Raw genomic sequence first — 20,653 nt, 5'->3', positions numbered from 1 at the left:
TTTGAAATTTCGATGGCTGCGAGATCCCGTTGACTGGGTGGTGGGTCCGGGATTTTCCGGGATGGTGGGGGGGGGGGCTGAGAAAAAGGGATGTTGTAACCTCCGGCAATGATCCGGAGCACCCATCGGTCCTGAGTGATATTCACCCAGGCCTTTAGGTGCCTCAAAAAATTACCCACGACTGGCTCCGGAGCGGCGCAGTCGGGCAATCCTTCAGGGATGCTGGAAGGTTGAGGAGCCACGAAAGGACTCGCAGTCTCCAGTGTTGCGGGGGCCTCTGCCGCCTCTGGGACGGCGTCTTCCTGAAAAATTTCCCCCTCCTCTGCCTCTAGAAGGGGGATCATCCTGCTGTATGGGGTAAGTCTTCTGAGATTTGCGGAACCACATTTTCCCCCCTCTTCTAGCCTTGGGATAAGGCCGGAAGGGAGTGGAAAACCGTGCCCCTACGGCAGTCAAAGTCTTACCCTCTTGTTCACAGCGGGTCAAGGTGTCCTTTACCTTGGGTCCAAACAAGGAGGACCCATCAAAGGGAGCGTCGGCAAAGGAAGACTTGAAGGCCTCCGCAAAATGACACAGGCGGAGCCAGGCTTGACTCCGTAGAGCAACAACTGTACCCGCCGCTCTACTCGCCCCTTCGGCCGCATATGAAATGAGCCTCATGGACGAGTTCGATATTGATGATAAAGTAGCCAACTGAGAGCTAACCGTCTGGGCCACCTGCTCAGGTAGGTTACCAGAGAGGGTATCTGAAAGTTCCTTGACCAGATCCCTCTGAAGTCTGGTGAAGTGAGTCAGGTAATTCAGAGACCTTAAAGTAAAGGCTGCTGAAGTAAGGGTGCGCTTCCCATACCGATCCATACTCCTGGACTCTTTATTAGGAGGATGGACGGACGTCAAAGCCTCTGCCACATCTTGCTGGGTAGCAGACGCCACCACCAGGGCATCTACGGCCACACCTTTAGATAAGAAGTCCTTTTTAGGGGGGGCTGACAGAAATTTATTCGGGCGAGCTGGCACCGGTTCCACAGAATCCGGGTGCTCCCACGCCCTTCGAGAGATCAAATCCAGGAGCTCATCGAAGGGCGGAGACACCCAGGAGGTGGAAGGCTGAGCCCCGAAGGCCTTGAGGAATACAGACTCCTCAGCGGAAGGGGGTTTGGACTGCCAGTCGCCTCGTTGCTTGAGGATTTCCACGATGTCCACAAAGGAGACATCATCCGAGGACGACTTGGGGGATCCCCCAGAAAAGGACCTCCGCATCATCGAGGTCGGTGTCAGAGGTGAGAGACTCATCAGGCGAGTCGACGTGCTTCCTCTTGCACTGTCTCTTCCTGGGAGGTTCCTCCAAAGAAGCCTCGGAAGGTCCCCCAGGAAGGGAGGAATCCCCAATGGGGGTGACCTCAGGCCCCAGGGCTCCGCTGTCTTGAGACAGGGGGACAACAAAAGAACTAGTCTCCGTGCCAAGGGAAGGTGCCGGAGAGATGGTGGAGGTAGCCAAGGAAGAGTTGGCCAAAGCACTCCTCATGGCCCTGAAGGCCGGACCACCAACCCCCCCCCCCCCCCCGAGTCCTGGGAAGGTCCGAGGCCACAACAGTAGACGGCACTCCCGCAGCCGACGCACCGAGAGGGAGGCTCGGAACCGAAAGCATCGGACCCGAAGCGTCACCCCTGGGGCCGACCGAGGAGGTCCGTGTACCAAACTCCGACATGAAGGTCGGGGTTGGAGTAAGGGTCGGAGCCGACCCGAGAACCTCCACTGGCTCCACCAGCACCGACTCCAACGGTGCAGAGGCTGTTGGAGGAGGAACAATACAACAGGGTGGACAATCGGCTCCGGAGCCGACTGGGCTGGAGCCGAGACTAACTTTTGGAAAACTGGAGACTGGAACAGCCTTTGAAGCACCCTGTCTATATCCGAATCGGACATCCTCGAAGACCGAGAAGAGACCGATCGGGCCTGAGTTGACTTCTCCGCCGGTTCCAAAAGACTGGGGGACCGGCTCCGAATAGTCTCAAGTAATATCGGCGCCGAGGGAGATTCCACCAGTACAGCAATTTCCCTCGGAGCCGACGGGGACTTCGGCGCCGAGGTAGAAGAGTCTGAGCGAGCGACCTTTCTCTGCTCCGAAACCAATGGAGCCGGAGAAGGTGACCCGCCTCTCGATGCTCGAGCGCTGGGCTCCGAAGACAGAGGAGTCAAGGCTAGAGGCATCGAGGCAGACCGTTCCGACCTCGGCTCCGAAGTCTGTGGAGCCGACGGAGAAGCCTGCCTTGATTTCTTTGCTGTCGGCTCCGACGGACTGGTCGGAGTCGAAGACTTCTTCTTCCTGGAAGGAGAAGGGGAAGAAGATAAAGCCTCCTCAAAAGAAGGGGTGATAAGCCCCTTCAATATCAATTTGTTTTTCCTCTCTTGGAGGACACGAGAAGAAAAAGCGTGCAATACACTGCATGACTCTTGAAGGTGCTTAGGGCCTAAGCGATAAACACATAGAGAGTGATCATCCGTGATTGACATCTTGTACCCACACTTGGTACATTTTTTAAAACCCGAAGGCCTATGTTCCTTCGACATCACCACAAATACACACACCAAAAACAGAGTAAAACTAACCACACAGAGATGCCAAATCCCTCTAATTTAAACAGGATAGGCCAGTAAATCACACAGGCGAAAACTGTAACACAGCTCTGGCAGAGCGCGAGGGCAAGGCCCCTCTAACTAAAAACGGGACCTTGACGTTTAGTAGGAACAAATACCACACAACAAATTTTTAGTAACAAAAAAGGGCTGTAACACGGCCCGAAATAGAGCGTGAGGAAATCCCTACTGATTTAAGCGGGAACCTAACGCTAACAAAAAATCCACACAAACTCCAAATTCACACAAACTGCTCAAAAAGCGTTTAGTAGCTGTTAAAACAGCTTTTGGTTGAAAAATTAGAAAAATTCTGACAGGAAATTAGTCAGTAAAGAGTACTTAGCCCAGCCAAGTCGAGACCACGTCTATTGCTGTCAAGCGGCAAACGAGATCTGGGGAAGCAGTAGTGGTGCATCCTGGGATGTAGAATAGCTCAGCCAATTAGAGACTTCGCTCTATAGTATAGCGTGCCGAGTCGGAGCCAAGGATCGGCTCCGAACCCATCAGTACAGAATGTAGGCGAGATAGGATCACATAACATCTGCTCTTATATCTGCTTGTTTTCGTGCGTATTAATTTATGACGCCTGGCTGATGCCAATAGTTCAAAAAGATGGTGGCCTGGATGTGAAGGGTCAGTGATGATCTTCCTTGCCCTTCTCATGACTCTAGAATAGTACATGTCCTGTAAGGAGGGCAAACTAGCACCAATGATATTTTTGGCAGACCTGACTATTCAATGTTACCTATTTTTGTCATGATTAGACAGAGATCCAAACCACACTATTATGGATGAGCTGAGAACAGACTCAATGACTGCTGCATAGAACTGAATCAACAGTTCCAAATGCACTGCTTAGCCAGTGTAAAATAACAGCTCAATCGATCTCACTGTTCACTCTCTCTCATACACAGTCTCCTCTGCTTTCAGACACACATACATTCATTCTGCTTTCATGCATCCATTCACTCACACACACAGACAGAAACAAACACACTCATACACATACATACACTTTTTTCTGAGCAGACGGACACCCAACATAAAAGGTTTTTATTCTTTCTGTGTGGCCCAGTACCAAATGATCCACTGCCAAGTGGTTGGGAACCGCTTTGTTAAAGGGAATCAAAAATATAGTGGGAGCACTTTTACTACATGTAGTGTCACACGCACGGACCACCCACCACCAATTTATCCATTAATCATCCTATCATATAACCTAAAAAGCATGCCTCCAATTCACGTTAAACCCAACAATCCCTCATACTTCTAACCATACACAGCTTCCAGAAGCCAAGACATCCACTTACTCTAGAGGCCTTTATTTTACTTTTTGCACAAAGTCTTGATCATGTAAACTCTTTCTAGTAATACTCTTATGGTTGGAGGGTCTTTAGACAATACTTCCTGCTAATAGCCTTCTTTGCCACTAGGTAGCAACAGTAAAGTCAACATGGTCACCACATGTTTAACTTAATCTGTCTCTGGCAGTGACCCAATAAAGACATAGCAAAAGAAAATGGAATGATGTCAGGCCAAAACCTCTTCGCTTAATTTTTCCAAATCAGTTCTAAAGATCTTTAGTAGTAGGTTATCACAGGCAAATGTGCCCCCAAATCATTATGCATCCAACAAGCTGGCAAGACATCCAAATACATTCCAAACAATCTCTTTGTACACAAACGGTTGAGTAAAGACTTCTATTTGAACACCCCAAATAACCTAGATTTTATCGCAAGCCAAAGGAGGCTGCAACACTTTTCCTTCTTGTACAGATCAAATTAAAGTGGACAGATTCCCCCTCCCATCCTCTTCTAATATCATCACAATCCTGTCTGGCATGTTCAATAAGAGCAGGTACTGTCTTGTACACCTCAAACTAAGTTCGGTGATAAAATTAACCAGAGTCAATCCATCCTCAACTCTAGTAGTAACTCAATTCACAGTTATTACAGTGCTCTTAGTCATCACTAGATTAAATAAGGATGCTGTAGAAATCCCGACCTTTCCTGACATTACTGAAACAATTGGATCTTTTGTACATGCACTTACTAATGTGCTGTTTGTTTAAAGGTTTCAAACCTAAATCAACAGCTCCACCCTCTAGATTTGTCAAGCCTAGTTATTCATCAGACCCAGTCTAATCTTGTAATAAAATACATTATGAATAGGTTCACAGCATCAAATATAATTTCTTTTGCATTTTCACAACTGTTGGTGCTTACTGCATAGTTGATTTATTTTATATATGAAGCTCTTAACAGCCAGCCTATTTTGGTACAGATGCATACGGTCAATCTGAAAAATGGACCTTTGTGAACTTTATGACAATACTGAGATGGTCTGCAATCTTACTGGTAGAAACAAAGACTGGATAGGAAAATGAAGTATTTTGCTCCATCTAGTGGCTATAAGTAAAACCTACATATCAACTGTAATCAGAAAATTGTGTACTACTATATTACAGCAGGAACACACCCAGTCTCCCCTTATAAATCAAGTATAGCAATTATCTCCAGAGGTGTGCATTTCCAATCAATGGCATGCATAAGATGGCGTTGTATACTCCAAAATGTAACATTACTGTGTATTATATGCTTGTATTTTCCTGCTGATTTCAGCAGATCCCATATTATGCAGCCTTTTTTTCTCACTTGCCACATGTTCTTAAATTAAACCTAACAATCAGATAATTAACAAAAAAATCGGGATACATGCATTAACTCACAAGTCAAGAAACACAGATTAATATATTATTATACAAGTCACTGCCTATTTAATGTTTTATATATCAAGTATCTGAAAGCAAGACAGCAAAATGGTTTTACAGTTTATATGAATCCTTCCTTTAAATATAACAGAAAATCAAATTTTATAGTACAGTAACTTCTAAGTTACCCAGTAAACTCAAATATAAGGAAACAGTGAAAAGTATAGCTGCATATCAAATATAATAAAAAAAAAACTATACCAAAACCAAAAAAGGGAATGATACATGCAAATCAGCCATGTGTTTACTGCATTTTGTTTTTACTTCAGCAAAAGTGTTAATTTTTAATACATTTGTGAGTCAGCTACATTCATGACTTGGGCCTTGCAGAAATCCAGTTCCCACTTTTGAACAAAGGCATGTGTAGGCTCAAAGAACACTGGAACAACATAACCATTATTTAATGCTACATGAAGTTATGTTCAATAAGGCAGAATGTATTTATCCCTGGAGGAGTTTGAACCCATTTAATGAAGCTGCACCAAGTGCAATTAATTTGATTATTTGATATAGCCTGGATTCTTGGTCAAAAGTCTCTTGACAGCGATTTCAACAGTTATTAAAACTGTTTTATTAATAAGTATGGAACATATTTGCCAGGTGCTTTCCAGATTCATGCTTAAAGAAGCAGATAAGATGAAATGTAGCATAATACAGAGGAAGTAACATGAGAGGTTAAGGGTGACATAAGATGAAAGGTACAAAATAAAGCAATGGATATTGTGAAAGTATTCATTTATAATAATTGAACAAACATGTTTTGAAGGATGAGGAAAGTACAGTTACACAAGTCCTACTTACCTGTACAGTAAATGTTAGCAGAACACTCTGATTTACTGGCATATGGGTAGTTTCCCAAAGCTCACCCAACCTGGAAGGAGGAAGGATAACCACCCAGAAGCCCTTGGAGAATAGTCCTAGTGAATCCTGCTCTAGATTTAGAAAAGGCATCCAGCTTGTAGGGCTTCATAAAGGTATGGACAGAGGACTAAATTGCTCCCTCTAGAATATTTCTACAATGCGCCACTGAAGAGAAAAAGGCCTAGGTGGAATGCGCCTTAACCTTGCCTAGACTTGCCTTGCCATGCTGGGCATAACAAAAAACATCATCAAAGGACAACAAACAGGCAATGGCTTGCTTAGGGACATGTTGACCCTTTTTTGCCCCTTTGAAGGAATTTAAAAGCCTTTCAGCCTTCCTGTAGGGTTTCAATTTGTCAAAGTAGTATCTGAACTGCAGATGCACAAACAAGGTAAGAAGTATTCTTCCTCTTTCATTCTTAGGTTCGAGGAAAAACACAGAGGTTAATAGACTGAGAAGTGAATTCTGAGACCACTTTAGGAATGAAAGAGGAGTTGGTGCATAACACAACCCTATCCCGATGGAAAATCATGTAGGACTGCCCCACTATGAGAGCCTATAGCTCAGACACACATCTTACAAATGTCACAGCAATAATCAAAACAGTTTTCCACATTAAAAACTTCACATCAGTCAGAGCAGCTGGTTCAAATATGGTAAGATCAATTTTTCCATTGGTTTGTAAATGTATACTAGGCTAACAACCACAAGAGCCTTTTTAAGCCTAGCCATGCATTCCAAATCTCTGACAAGTTCAGGTACCCTTGATAACTGTACGCAAGGGTTTGGGAGATGAACCATTTACAGGCTGCCTGTATCTATTAGAGCCATAGGTGCCAAATTCCTGTTCCCCATCCAGTTGTCCAAATTGCACTTGAATTGGATTAGAGGGGAACTCTGCTTCACATGGATGGGGAGCCAGTTTCAGAGAAGGTAGTCTTTGGGATATATACCTGTCTCTCCAGTAGGTCCCATTTATATCACAGACAAGGTTTAAGTCTGGGTAAACTGGGGAATTCTGGTGCTGTTCATTTTGCAGATATGCAGGAGGTCTGTCAGGGTGGCAGTCTGACAATGCCTTGTATGTCATCATAGACCTCTCCCTCAACAGCCTGTAGGAAACAGAATATGGGGATATGGCCTTCAGGCAGTCTGCATAAGACATGTCACTTAAACCGTGTATTCTTTTAGTGAGGAACCTCTGTGGATAGTCCAATTGCTGGTTGTACCTGATTAGGTACATACCAAAGGGGGGGCACTGTACTCAATGACAGGTCTAATGAATGCCAAATACAGTGGAACAATGACCTCCTTGGACCTAGAAGCCATACCTTTGTTTATAAGTTGCACAACAGAGAATGATTTCCTCAGTACTCTAGACACGCAATTGTCAAAGACTAAATTACTGTCTGTATGTGTCCTCAAGCCCCTGACTACTGGGTCAAATCTAAGGTGTGTTACCAATATGATAGCTACCGGGGTGAAGGACTTCCCAAAGGATATTATTATGCATTTCTTGGCGTTTAGTTTTAGTCCATGGCTCTGACACCAGTTATTTGCCTGTGTCAGCCCTTCCTGGAGAACATTTGGGTCCGTGGGAGATTCTATGACTGCTCCTAATTTGCAATCATCTACAAATTTAGTTAGCCAGAGGCCACTGACATTAGCCTTGATTTCAGAGAAGTAAACGCCAAGCAAGAGCAGTCCCAGGACTGATCCCTTAGGGACTCTGCTTGTGACTGGCCTTTTTGTAGAGGTGGACTCCCCAGTTATAACTCCTTGGGTCCTGTCTGTGAGCCAGATGGCTATCCACTGGGTGACATAAGGTTTTACACCTAACCTCTTGAGGTTGTCAACAAGGCACAAGAGGGGCATTGTGTCAAATGCCTTCGCCATGCCAAAGTAGGCAGTATGAACTGTTTTGCCCTCATCCATTGCTTTGGTGACCTTCTTAAAGAAGCCCATCAGGTTGAGTAGGCATGACATGCTCTTCACAAAACCAAATTGGGCTGGGTCCAGTGTCTGAGGTTTTTTACGTCATTATTGATCATTTCCATGATAGTTCTTTCCATGGGAGTGCTTTTATTCTGCTGGGTGCTACACCTCCTAATTTTTGCCATGTTTTTTTTTCCTTATGTTATACAGCATATTGATGTTGTGAATTCAACAGGGTGGCATGTTTTTGAGTTTGTTCTGTACTTCTTGCTGGTGGGTACAACTGCCTCTATGCAGCTATTAAAATGCATATACAGGGTATCTTTAGACAGTTTCGCATAGGCAGCAGTATTCTCAGGGTTTATGGGGGCTTGAAATTTTGCCAGGTTATCAATTAATAGGAGGAAATTAGCTTTAGAATAATTCCTGATTATTCCAGGGTTAGCTGAGGTTACAGGTTTTATTTTTACTTCAAAAGAGAACATTTTGTGGCCTAACCTACCAGAGAAGACATTACACTAGGGGGGTGTGCAGCACTCTCCTATATTAGTGAGGACCAGATCCAGTATGTTTGCATCCTTGATAGGTGTATTGATAATCTGGTCCAGGGAGTTCTCTGTGCCTGTACATTTGGCGTCGTATATGAATCCCAGTTAATAATGGCATAATTAAAGTCGTCCATGAATATGGTACTGGGTTGGATGGTGAAGGTTTCCAATAAGTTTAAATACATGTTATGGGTTTCTTGGGTCATAGAGGGGAACCTATAGCTTGCAAGGAAGGGGTATGGGATTTTGACTATGGTGATTTGAACATGGAGAACATCAAGTGCATTATCCTGTTTGACCAGCTTTGAGGAATATTTAGTTTTGATGTAAATCGAAACACCTCCATATTTAGTCCTCACCTGTGTAGTAGCTGGTTTAATAGTGTGGAAAGCATTATGGTCTTGCACTGCTGGTGTGTTCTCTGTGGCTTTAAACCATGTCTCAGTGACCGTACAGACTTCAGCATTCTTTAGGGTGAGGAGAACTTGTAGGGAGTGTTGTTTTTTGTTTAGACTCCTAGCATTGAGTAGTAACACATTTAGATTCCCTTGGTTTTGATTTGCTATGTCAGAAGTACTTTCAGTTTGGCATTGCCACAAAAAAGGCACTACAGAAAGAGGACAGTGTTTTAGCTAATATTTAAAAACCTAGAGGGGAGAGGTGCAGACCATCCCTAGCTTAGCAGCGAGGTCTGTTAGACGTCTCCTCCTTCAATGCTGACAAATACTGCACACCCTTAGAATGACATCAGAAAATAAGCCAATTATTAAAGTCAGTCATCTTCTGTTTCTATAGGTGCATAATCCTTGGAGAAGGTAAAATGCTGCTCAGTGCTAGTCTCATACCAGCCTGGGGCACATTCTGAGATCTCCATGTTGTCTCTCTTCATATAGTCTATGGAGGTATGTCTCAAGTCATTTACACCCACAGGGACTATGGTATGTGTGGTCCAAAGACCAAAGTGTTTACATAAAGCGGCAAATCCTGGTCTCTGATAAGTAACTTACTGTGACTTTCTCCTTACTCAGCCTGGTGAGAGGGAGATCAGGGTGTCTTCACAATTGTGTTTCCAATTACCAGAATGTTGAACTGTGTGGTGGCTTGCTTTATAGGCTAAGAAGTAGAGGCTCCATGAGATGCGGCTTTATGTGTTGACGTGGGTGTTGTTTTGAAAGACTGTATTCGGGGCTGCTGAGAGTATTTGTTATGTGTACTATGTCTAGGAGGTCTTTGGGGTTTAGAAAGGGTGTATTTAAGTGCCTCAGCATATGTGAGTCTATGCATCTGCCTTGAACTGGGTTTGACGGCTGCAACCTGATTGACATTTTATGTGAAAGCTTTGCCTCCAGTGATAAACACATCTCTCGCATATCGTATCAGTTTGTTTGAGAATTAACTGTCTGTCAATCATGAGGCAATTACTACATTTTTATTTATTTATTTTATTTATTTTTAATTTACATTTGTTGACCGGGTTAGTCTAACTGGATACATATCCATTTTCAGCAGAGACCTGGGGAGAAAAGCTCCACAATAAAAACAACACTTAGACTTACATCCACATAAATTCTTAACAACATAATAGAGAGAGACACAAATTTACATACAAGTAAGTTCACAATTCCATGATATGCAAGTAACAGAAATATGGATACGTTAAGCAATAGAGAGGATTAAGATTATAAGCTCAGAGGAGAAGGATGAAATTTTTATCCCACAAATCGACTCTAGTAATTATGAGGTGAAGGCAGTCCAAGAGGAACTAGAATCCTATAAACATACAGAGATAAAGGCTTGGTGATTAGAGGAGATACGATTGTAGGGATCTAGAGCAATGAGAAGAGAGAGAGGCCATTAGGTAATAGCATGTGGGTGGTATGCGACTTTTAGGATTAGTCAGGATTGGCACAAGGACATAGCCAATGTACCTTAAAGAATAATTTAAGATTAATTTTGAAATGGCTGAGAGAGGTAGTTAGTCTTAGGTTATTAGGAAGGGAATTCCATAGCTTTCCAATGGAATTGGCATAAAGAGCATCACCACCCGAATTATTAGATTTCATAGTTTGTACCAGGACACTATTTGAAGATCGAAGGCAGTTGAGATTGGAGTAGGGGGTCAAGAGTTTATTCAGTGAGGGGGTTTTATCGGGTTCCTTAATTATTTTAAATGCTTCAGTAAGTTGGTTAAATTTGAGAAGATTGGGCAAACCAGTCGAGTTTCTTTAGGTTAAGGCAGTGATGAGTACGGTAAGGTACTCCTGTTACAAATTTGGCAATATGGTTATAAGCAACAGAGAGTTTATTAAGCTCACTTTTATTGAGGAAGGGTAGTACCGGAGAGGCATACAATAGGGTGGAGAGAAGGTGTGTACGTGCAATGGTTAGTTTGGTATTAGGAGTTAGAAAGTTCTTAATTCTGTACATGGAACCAAGTTTCTTGTTTACTGTCTTAATGGTTTGACTAATGTGCATATCAAATTTGAGCTTGTGATCAATAGTAACACCTAGTAGTTTGGTGTTGGTGACAGGCTCGATGATGGTGCCAGTTAGTGGATTGAATGTGAAAGGTCCTATTATTAGAATGTGGAGGGAGTTGCTAAGGTGGGGAAAATTAGTAGTAACTTAGTTTTTATTGGATTTAGGATGAGTTTCCGTTCAGAGAACCATTTTTCAACTGCAGCAAAGCAGTGTTGGGTGACTACTTGGAGATTATGGAGAGAAACATCAGAGCAGATCAGGGTAGAGTCATCTGCATATTGAATGGAGGTGGCTTTGGGGATGACTGAATGGAGATCATTTATGAATACGGAGAAAAGAAGGGGACCAAGTATAGAGCCTTGGGGAACTCCTACGGTGTTAGGTAGCAAGTGAGATAGCTTGCTTTGCCACTGGACTGCTTGTTGTCTACCAGAAAGGTAAGCATTAAACCTTTATTTTACTATTAAAATAATAATACATCTATTATTTCTTTATTTATTCATTTATTGTTTTCTTTTTCTCTTTTTTTTCAATAGGCAGTACACCCAGCTCTGACCTCTCCCTCTCTACCTGTTTTACAGTGGGCTAGAATATTCAAAGAATAATTACAGGACACTAAAACAAAATAAACATCACTTCAGAGGGAATCCATTGCAACTTTTCTGACAGATGCTCCTATATTGTACTTGGATATTTTGCCTCCATTTAATCTACTGTATGTTCAAACTGCATAGCTTAAGATAATGTCTTCTAATTGTAATTTGTAAGTCAGCGGTTCCCCGTACATCACCACTGCTTGAACTCCAGCCACTATTACCCCAGCTCTTTTATCTCTTTACTCTGCACCTAAACACAACCATCCTGGTCACCCTTCTTGTCTGCATGATCCAATATTTACCCTACTGCCTCATACCTATCTCAAATTCTTAACATAGCTCCAATGTAATTAGTGCCCAGCCTCTGTCCACTCTGCCACACTCTCTCTTTTATCCCTAACAATGTTGTTTCTTTTTTATTCTGACATCTCTAGTAAACTCTTATTCTTCTCTTTTTATATTATCCCTGCTTTTGTTTCTGACTTCCACTCTAACCCCTCTCTACTAGCATACCATTCCAACTGACCTACCTGCATTTCTGATAGTTTCTCGCAGCTCAGCTTCGACTTTTCCTGGGTAAGCCTGCTACGCTCGGGCTCACTCCACTCCACTGCCCTAGCCCCATTCCCACCCATCCCCACATTAACTAAATTTATACTTTTCCTAACTCCTCCCCTTCCAAAACATTATCCAATCACATTTGCACATCAGTCTCTCTCTTTTTCCACCCTATCACAAACATCCTACTTTCATTCCTGCAGCTCATGCCCATTATACCTAACCACGCCATCTCTTACACACTTCACTCTGTCATCTCTAATTAAGCAGTCGACACTTTCCTCTCACCTCACTTCCAATCCACACTATAACTATCTATATATTTGACTAACGCTTTACTACTATCATCGACCGTCACTTAGTATTCACTCCCTGTACCCACATCTCTCATTACTTCTATTCCTCTCTCACTCTCACTTACCCTAGTCCTCTGTTTTCTACTACACCTAACATCATTTTACATATCTTACATACCTGCTGCCACAACATCTATGCAGGCCTTATCCTTGTCTAGCTATTCTGATATTTCTCCAAGCCTTTATGCTCTTGATACACATTTATACACAAAATATAAATTACAAAAAATTACCTATACCTCTCACTATTCATTCAAAAAAAAAGCTATTACCCCTTACATAACCTGACTCAATCTATCCTCTGCAATTCGGAGACATCCACCCAAACCCAGGGCCTAACCCTCTGACTAGCAACTCTACCAGCTCTTAGAAATCACTAAATATCACAACCCTCAATCTCCAAAGTGTTAGGAGCAAAATACCAGAATTCCATGCTTGGATCTCTCTAATAACCCAGATATACTAGTCGCAACTGAAACCTTGTTGAAACCCCACATAAAGGATACTGAATTTCTCCCTTTAGGCAACGCATGCCTAAGGGCGGACAGACCCTGTAAAAAAGAAGGAGGCATTGCAATAATGTATCCAAGCACCTTCTACGTTGCACCTTACTCCAACCCTACTCCACAATTTTCCACAGCTGAGATACTAATATCATTCTTAAAAATGAATAATTCTAAGAACCTATATATATCCCCCCAGGCAACAACATTCCTGTCCTAGAATAAATTCTTTCCTGGGTGTCAAACAGTATAGAAAATGAAACAATTATCCTGGGGATGTTAACATCAACTGGCTAGATATCTCAAATCAGTTTCAACCATCTAACATTAACCTCTAACTAACTACCAACTGACATTACCAGACCTAACAGGGACAAAGACAGTGGTTCAGTCCTTGACTGGATACTAGTCTCTGACCCAAACAAAATCTCAGAAGCAGGCACACTTTCTCACAGCATCAGTGACCACCTTCCTGCCTATATCCAAGCAAGAATACACCAATACCATGTCAGCATCATTATAAACAAGCTAGAAACCTCATCAATTTCAACCCTACAACCCTAAACGAAACCTTAAGATTAACTAGAGTAGACTAAAAGTCCTTCCACTTGATGAAACAGTAGAATTTTTTTTAATTCTACCTTCCTCGATATCTTAAACAGATTTGCCCCATTAAGACCAAAAAAAAAAAAAAAAAAAAAAGAGTTAAAACTAATCATGCCATTTGGCTCTCCAGATCTACCAAACAAATCATGGTTGCCAGGGACAAAGCATGGAAAAAATGGCATAGATCAAACAATCCTTCCGACCTCCTCCAATTTAGACAGCTTTGTAACCAAGCAAAGCGCCTAGTTATAAATGACAAAACAGAACATTATTTCAGCCTCCAAAAGAACTATAAACAAAACCCAAAAAAATTCTGGACTTCCATATAATCTCTGTTAAACCCTGGCACCAAAAATGTCCCCTACCCACATCCTGACAAAACACCTAGCGAAATTGCCACACTCTTCAATACACATTTCATCAATACAATAGCCAGCCTTACTGCCACCTTCCCTCAAACCAATTGCAAAAATAATTCTTCCTCCACCAAATTCCTCATTACATAACACTACAATTTCTTCTCTTTTAACCTTTTCTTTCTCCCCTATACCCACTGTTACTATCACAAAACTACTTCTTAAGCTGAAACCTGGCACTAGTACTCCTGATGACTTACCCCTGAAAACCTTCAATTATCTGCCAAGGCCATTACCAACCCCCTGAAAACCTTCAATTATCTGCCGAGGCCATTGCCAACCCCATCAGTATACTTCTTAATAGATCTATCCAGGAATCTTATGTACCTAATATCTGGAAGAAAGCATTCATTCTTCCTCTCCATAAAGGTGGTAATAATACAGGCATATCCAATTTTCAACCTATTGCCATTCCCCCCCCCCTTTCTAAAATTCTTGAAAAATGTATCCATAATCAACTTCTAAACTATGTACTTCAGAATCGACTCCTCTTTCCAACTCAGCATGGCTTTAGGCCTGGCCACAGCACAACTACTGTTCTTATATCATTCACTGACACAGTCAATCGAGATCGAGATCCTGGCAAAACTGTATCTTCACTCTTTCTTGACCTTTCTAAAGCCTTTGATACTGTATCCCACCCTTTACTTCTCTCCATACTCTCTAATCTAGGTGTCACCCCCCCCCAACTTTAAACTGGTTCACTAACTACCTGACAAATGCGCAACAATCTATTAAATGGTACAACTCTTTCTCCCCATTCCTCAACACATCCACTGGCATTCCCCAAGGCTCCATTCTTGGACCTCTTCTCTTTAGTATTTTCATCAATGACTTTCACTCTACTCTTATTAATCATTAAATGATACAATACGCTGACGACTCTACCATTATCTTCTCCACTTACTCTATTACTGAATGTCTTCAAATAATCCAAAATGCCTTTTCTTCTACTGAAACTTGGATGACTAATAATCTTTCCCTAAACTCTAACAAAATCTGCCTTATTTAAGAGAGTAGTTTTCTTGGGGGTAAATAGCAGCAGTTTGGTTTTATTATACACTCTGAAAACATGAACACTATAGAGGTAGTCTCTCACACAAAGCTACTAGGAGTCATCTTGGATAAAAATCTATCTTTTGACCTCCATGTTCATAGTAATATAAAAAAAAAAAAACACTCCAAAAACTAGGCACCCTTTACAGACATAAAAACTTTAACTGTGCAACTAAGAAAACCCTTGCTTTAACCTGTCTCCTACCCTCTCTCCTATATGGTGCTCCACTTTTCACTAATATCCAGTCCTTGAAAACCAAGCTCGAGTCCTGTTACAATAAAGTTGCCAAGTTCGCGACCAATTCAAAACACTCCCCCCACCACTGCTCTTCATTACATTCTCTTAATTGGCTTGAGCTCCCACATCAACTAACATGCCTACAATTAATCATGGTACATAAAATTATTCATAATCCCACAGATTGTCCATCCCTCTCTTCTATACTAACTCACTATCATCCAAATAGTCCACTCAGATCAGAAAACCAAATTCTCCAAGTTGAAAAACCTAAACTCCCAGCTGGTCACATGCTTTACTCCATCTCTATTGCTAAACAATGGAATGCTCTCCCAGTACCTATTAGAACTACAAGTAATGTCTCCTCCTTCAAAAAATCTCTCAGACAATATCTCACCACTCTCTGGCTTTGCACATGCATCAACTCTTAACTTCCTACAACCTGACTCCTAATCAAGTCTTGTTCATCCTTTTTAACTTCTTCCTTCCTTCTAATCCTTCCTTATTAATTAATGATTACAGATACTAAAAGTTTCACCTAAGTCTACCCAAGTCTACCAAATGTAACTGTCAAAATTCATGCCTCACAAGACTGATTATCCTATATTTTCAAAATAGCATAAATAATTAGTTATGTACTCACCATAATGTTCCATCTGAGTAGGTAGCTTCATTTGTCTGCAACCTGTGGGTCTTGGATCCGAGCCGGCAACTTGTTTCAAGCTAATGGATCCGAGCTCCTAGCTCCTCCCTTCACCCATAATCCCCTGCTAACCCTCCATGACCTCAGATCGAGTTTGCCCCTCAATATTTACCCAAAAAAATGGGTATCCAACTACAAATAGATCCGAAGAAGGCCAGGGGGAAGGAGGGGGGGATGGTCGCAGACAAATGAAGCTACCTACTCAGATGGAACGTTATGGTGAGTACATAACTTCTTAATCTGAAGTAGGGAGTTCATTTGTCAGCAACCTGTGGGACAGAATCCCCAGCTACCTGCACCTTGGGTGGCCATCATAGAAGGATATTGCGAAGCACCGCAGAGCCAAAGGATGCTCTCCCTCTAGAAATCACATCCAGTTTGTAGTGGTTAATAAAGGTATGAGATGAAGCCCAAGTGGCTGCCGAACAAATATCATCCAATGGAACTCTAGGCTTGAAGGCCGCAGAAGTAGAAATGGAGCGGGTGGAATGAGCACAAACTCCTTCGGGTGCGGGTCTCCCAGAGGCTTGATACGCCAATAGGATACATTGAGAAATCCAGCGTGATAAGGATACTTTTGAAATCGCTTTCCCCAAATTAAATTTGGCAAAGGAAACGAACAGCTGGTCGGATTGTCTATGGCCAGCTGTTTTATGAGTATAAAAGCGAAGCTGCCTATGAACATCTAATGAGTGCAGCTTGTACTCTCCCTTATTCTGATATTTAGGGAAGAAAACCGGTAAATTTATGGATTGATTTATGTTGGTTTCTGATGCTATCTTGGGAAGAAAAGAGGGATTGATCCTGAGGTACACTCTGTCTGGGTGAAAGATCAAATAAGGGGGCTTCACAGAAAGAGCTTGAAGCTCCGAAACTCTTTTTGCTGAAGTGATGGCTACAAGGAATGCTGTTTTCCAAGACAGGAATTTGAGATCTACTGAAGCAGCGGGTTCAAAAGGTGGAGCAGTCAAGGCTTGAAGAACTAGTGCAAGATCCCATGGTGGCACGGCTTCCTTTATAGGGAGTCTAAGTAAGAAGGTGCCCTTGAAAAAGGTTTTACACAACTTGGCCGACATCAAAGGCCCTGTATCATGTCCCACATGGTAATGTGATATGGCTGCCAATTGCACTTTGACAGTTGAACTAGCGTCTTCCTGAAAGTAAAGAATAATCCACGACCTTGAAGAAAGGAACCAGAACTCTGCTAAAGTCCACAAGGCTGTATTTTTATTTCTGAAGTGTTCCAAAAGGTTTTCACTTGATAAAGCTCAGGACTGCCTGAGCGAAAGCGCTTGTGTGATTTTATCTGTGACTTTTGGAATACTTCAGTGTGATTTTATCTGTGACTTTTGGAACACTTCAGAAATAAAAATACAGCCTTGTGGACTTTAGCAGAGTTCTGGTTCCTTTCTTCAAGGTCGTGGATTATTCTTTGCTTGTCTTTGGTTTTTTGTGCATGTCTTCCTGAAAGTGTTTGGTTAGGAAGTCTAATATGGACGGAAGAGGAGCCGTAAAGGGATCTAGATCATGATGCTCCGCCCAGATGGAAAAACGTTTCCATTTACTGCAGTACACTTTCCTGGTGGAGGGCTTATGCGCTGCCACAAGGATGGCTTTGACTGGTGAAGAGATACCGGGAGTCCTAACTAGGAGTGGAACTGGAGCAACCAAGCTGTCAGTTTCAGATTGTCCAGGTTTGGGGTCGGTAAGTTCGACGGATGGGAGATGAGATCCGGACTGGGATCTAGAATCCAAGGAGGATTCACAAAGTGAGACCACAGGTAAGGGAACCAAATTTGCCGAGGCCAGAATGGGGCAATGAGGATCATCCTGCTCCCCAACCATGAGGCTTTCTGTAAGAGTTGCAGCATCAGGGGTAGAGGAGGATAGGCATAAAGTAGACCGGGTGGCCAAGCATGCACCAGAGCGTCCCCTTGGAGTTTCCCCTGGAGGGGGGATTAGAGCAAAGAAATTGCCGCATTTGGTGTTTGATGGAAACGCAAAAAGATCGCAGCAAGGTTGCCCCCATATTGCAAATATCTGCTTCGCTACTAGTGGATTGAGAGACCACTCGTACGGGGTAAGAAGGGTGCGACTGAGCTTGTCCGCTAGGATGTTGGTCCGTCCCGGAATGTGCATTGCAATCAGAAAGCAGTTGGTGGAGATCGCCCATTCCCACACTCTCATGGCTTCGCGGCATAGAGGGTAAGATCTGGTTCCCCCGTTTGTTGATGTACCAGACAACCGACATGTTGTCCGACTGAATTGCAATCGTTCCTATGGGGAGGAGATCCTGAAGTGCTTGCAACGCGAACAGCACCGCTCTCATCTCCAGAACGTTGATATGCAGGGAGGTCTCTGTGTCATTCCACGTGCCTTGGACCATCCTGCCTGAATAATGCCCCCCCACCTGAGGCGGGAGGCGTCCGTGGTCACCGTGGCGAGAGGGGGAGAGGTGCAGAAGGGACAGCCCGTATGGAGGTCCGAGGCTTGGAGCCACCATAATAGAGCCCTCCTGCAAGCCTTGCTGATAGCAATGGGGTGGTGAAGAGGAAGGGATAGAAAAGACCATTGCACTAGAAGAGTCCATTGCAGTACCCGCATGTTCAGACGGGCGCATGGAAGGAGCGTAATCGCTGCCACCATGGAGCCTAGTGCCCTCAGGGCCAATTCCGCTGGTAAAGTCTCTGATTGGAGGATAGCCCGCACATGGAGTTGCAAATTACGGATTCTCTCGGAAGTTAGGAAGGCTCGTAGCTCTCTGGTGTCTATTCTGGCACCTATGAATTCTATGACTTGTGTTGGGGCCAGAAGGGATTTGTCGACATTGATGGTAATGCCTAACTGTGGGGCTAGGCGGAGAAAGAAGTCTCTGGTTGAGCAAAGTAGATGCCTTGTTGGGGCGGTCAGGAGCCAGTCGTCCAGGTACGGAAAGACCTGTATTCCCTGAAGTCTCAGGTGGGCCGCAATCACTGCTAATACCTTGGTGAACACCCTGGCGGCTGTATTGAGGCCAAAGGGAAGGACCCTGAACTGGTAGTGACTGGCACCCAGCCGGAAGCGGAGGAACCTCCTGTATCGTCTGTCCATTAGAATGTGGTAGCACACATCCTTGAGGTCTATAGAGCACATCCAATTGTTCTCCCTTAGAAGAGGGAGAACAGATTGAAGAGTGACCATTCGGAATTTTTCCTTGGTTACTGACAGGTTCAAGCGGGAAAGGTCTAGAATCGGTCTCAAGTCCCCCGTCTTTTTTGGCACAAAAAAGAACCTGGAGTAGAACCCTAATCCGAGATGGTCTTGGGGGACGGGCTGGATGGCTCTTTTTCTTAGCAGCTGCTGAATTTCTGTGGCTGAGGCCTTCCTCTGATCAGGTGGTACATCGGGGAGGTTTCTGAATTTGGGGACATGGAGTAATGGTATTTTGTACCCTCTGGATATAATGCGAAGCACCCAGCGGTCTGTCGTGATGGACTCCCATGCCGCTAGGTGTTCCGAGAAGCTCCCCCCGACTGCCTCCAGAGTGGAGCAGCCAGGCAACCCTTCAGGGCTGCTGCGCGGGCCGCTCAGAGAAAGGTTCTCTGGACCCAAAGTTTCTCGGAGCCCCTCTGCCCCTGGGGCAGCGTCCTCCCTATCCTCCTCTGCCACGGTAGGACTGGTTGTCCGGAGCGGGTTGGGAATGTTGCGATTTCCAGAACCACATCTTCTTCTGACCCTTTTGGTTCTTTGAAAAGGACCGCTGGGATGCAGAGAAGCGGACTCCGACGGCAGACAACGTCTTCCCGTCCTCCTCGCTCTGGACAAGTGTCTTGCGAACCGTTTTGCCAAAAAGGGCAGAACCATCGAAAGGGGCGTTCGCAAAGGACACTTTAAAAGGCTCCGCAAAGTCACAATGATGGAGCCAGGCCTGACGTCTCATGACTAGGCCTGCTCCGCTAGCCCTAGCAACTCCCTCTGTGGCGTAGGACAATAGCCGCATAGAGGTATTTGAAATTGATCTCAGAGTGGCCATTCGGGTGGAGTACAATTGCTTGTCATCCGCCGACATGGACTCAGGAGGGGAGGCAGCGTATTCTTTGATAAGATCCCGCTGCATCCTGATGACATGTGCCATATAGTTCAGAGACCTTACCGAGAAGGTCGCTGAACTGAAAACTCACTTCCCTAAGCGGTCCATCAAGCGGGACTCCTTGCTCGGTGGATGGACTGAGGGGCTCTTCTGAGCCAATTCCCTCTTCGTGGCTGCCGCCGTCAACATGGCATCTACGGGGGGGCCCTTACTCCAGTGTGATCGGTCTGAGGGGGGGGGCCAAGTATTTTGTCCGGGCGTTTTGGTATTGGCTCCACGGTGTCTGGATCCTTCCACACCCTGGTGGTAATGAGGTCC

The sequence above is a fragment of the Protopterus annectens genome, chromosome 13.part0 (genome assembly GCF_019279795.1).
Source record: "Protopterus annectens isolate FY-2018-M chromosome 13.part0, PAN1.0, whole genome shotgun sequence".
Classification (NCBI taxonomy): domain Eukaryota; kingdom Metazoa; phylum Chordata; order Ceratodontiformes; family Protopteridae; genus Protopterus; species Protopterus annectens.
This window is presented reverse-complemented; position numbering follows the sequence as displayed.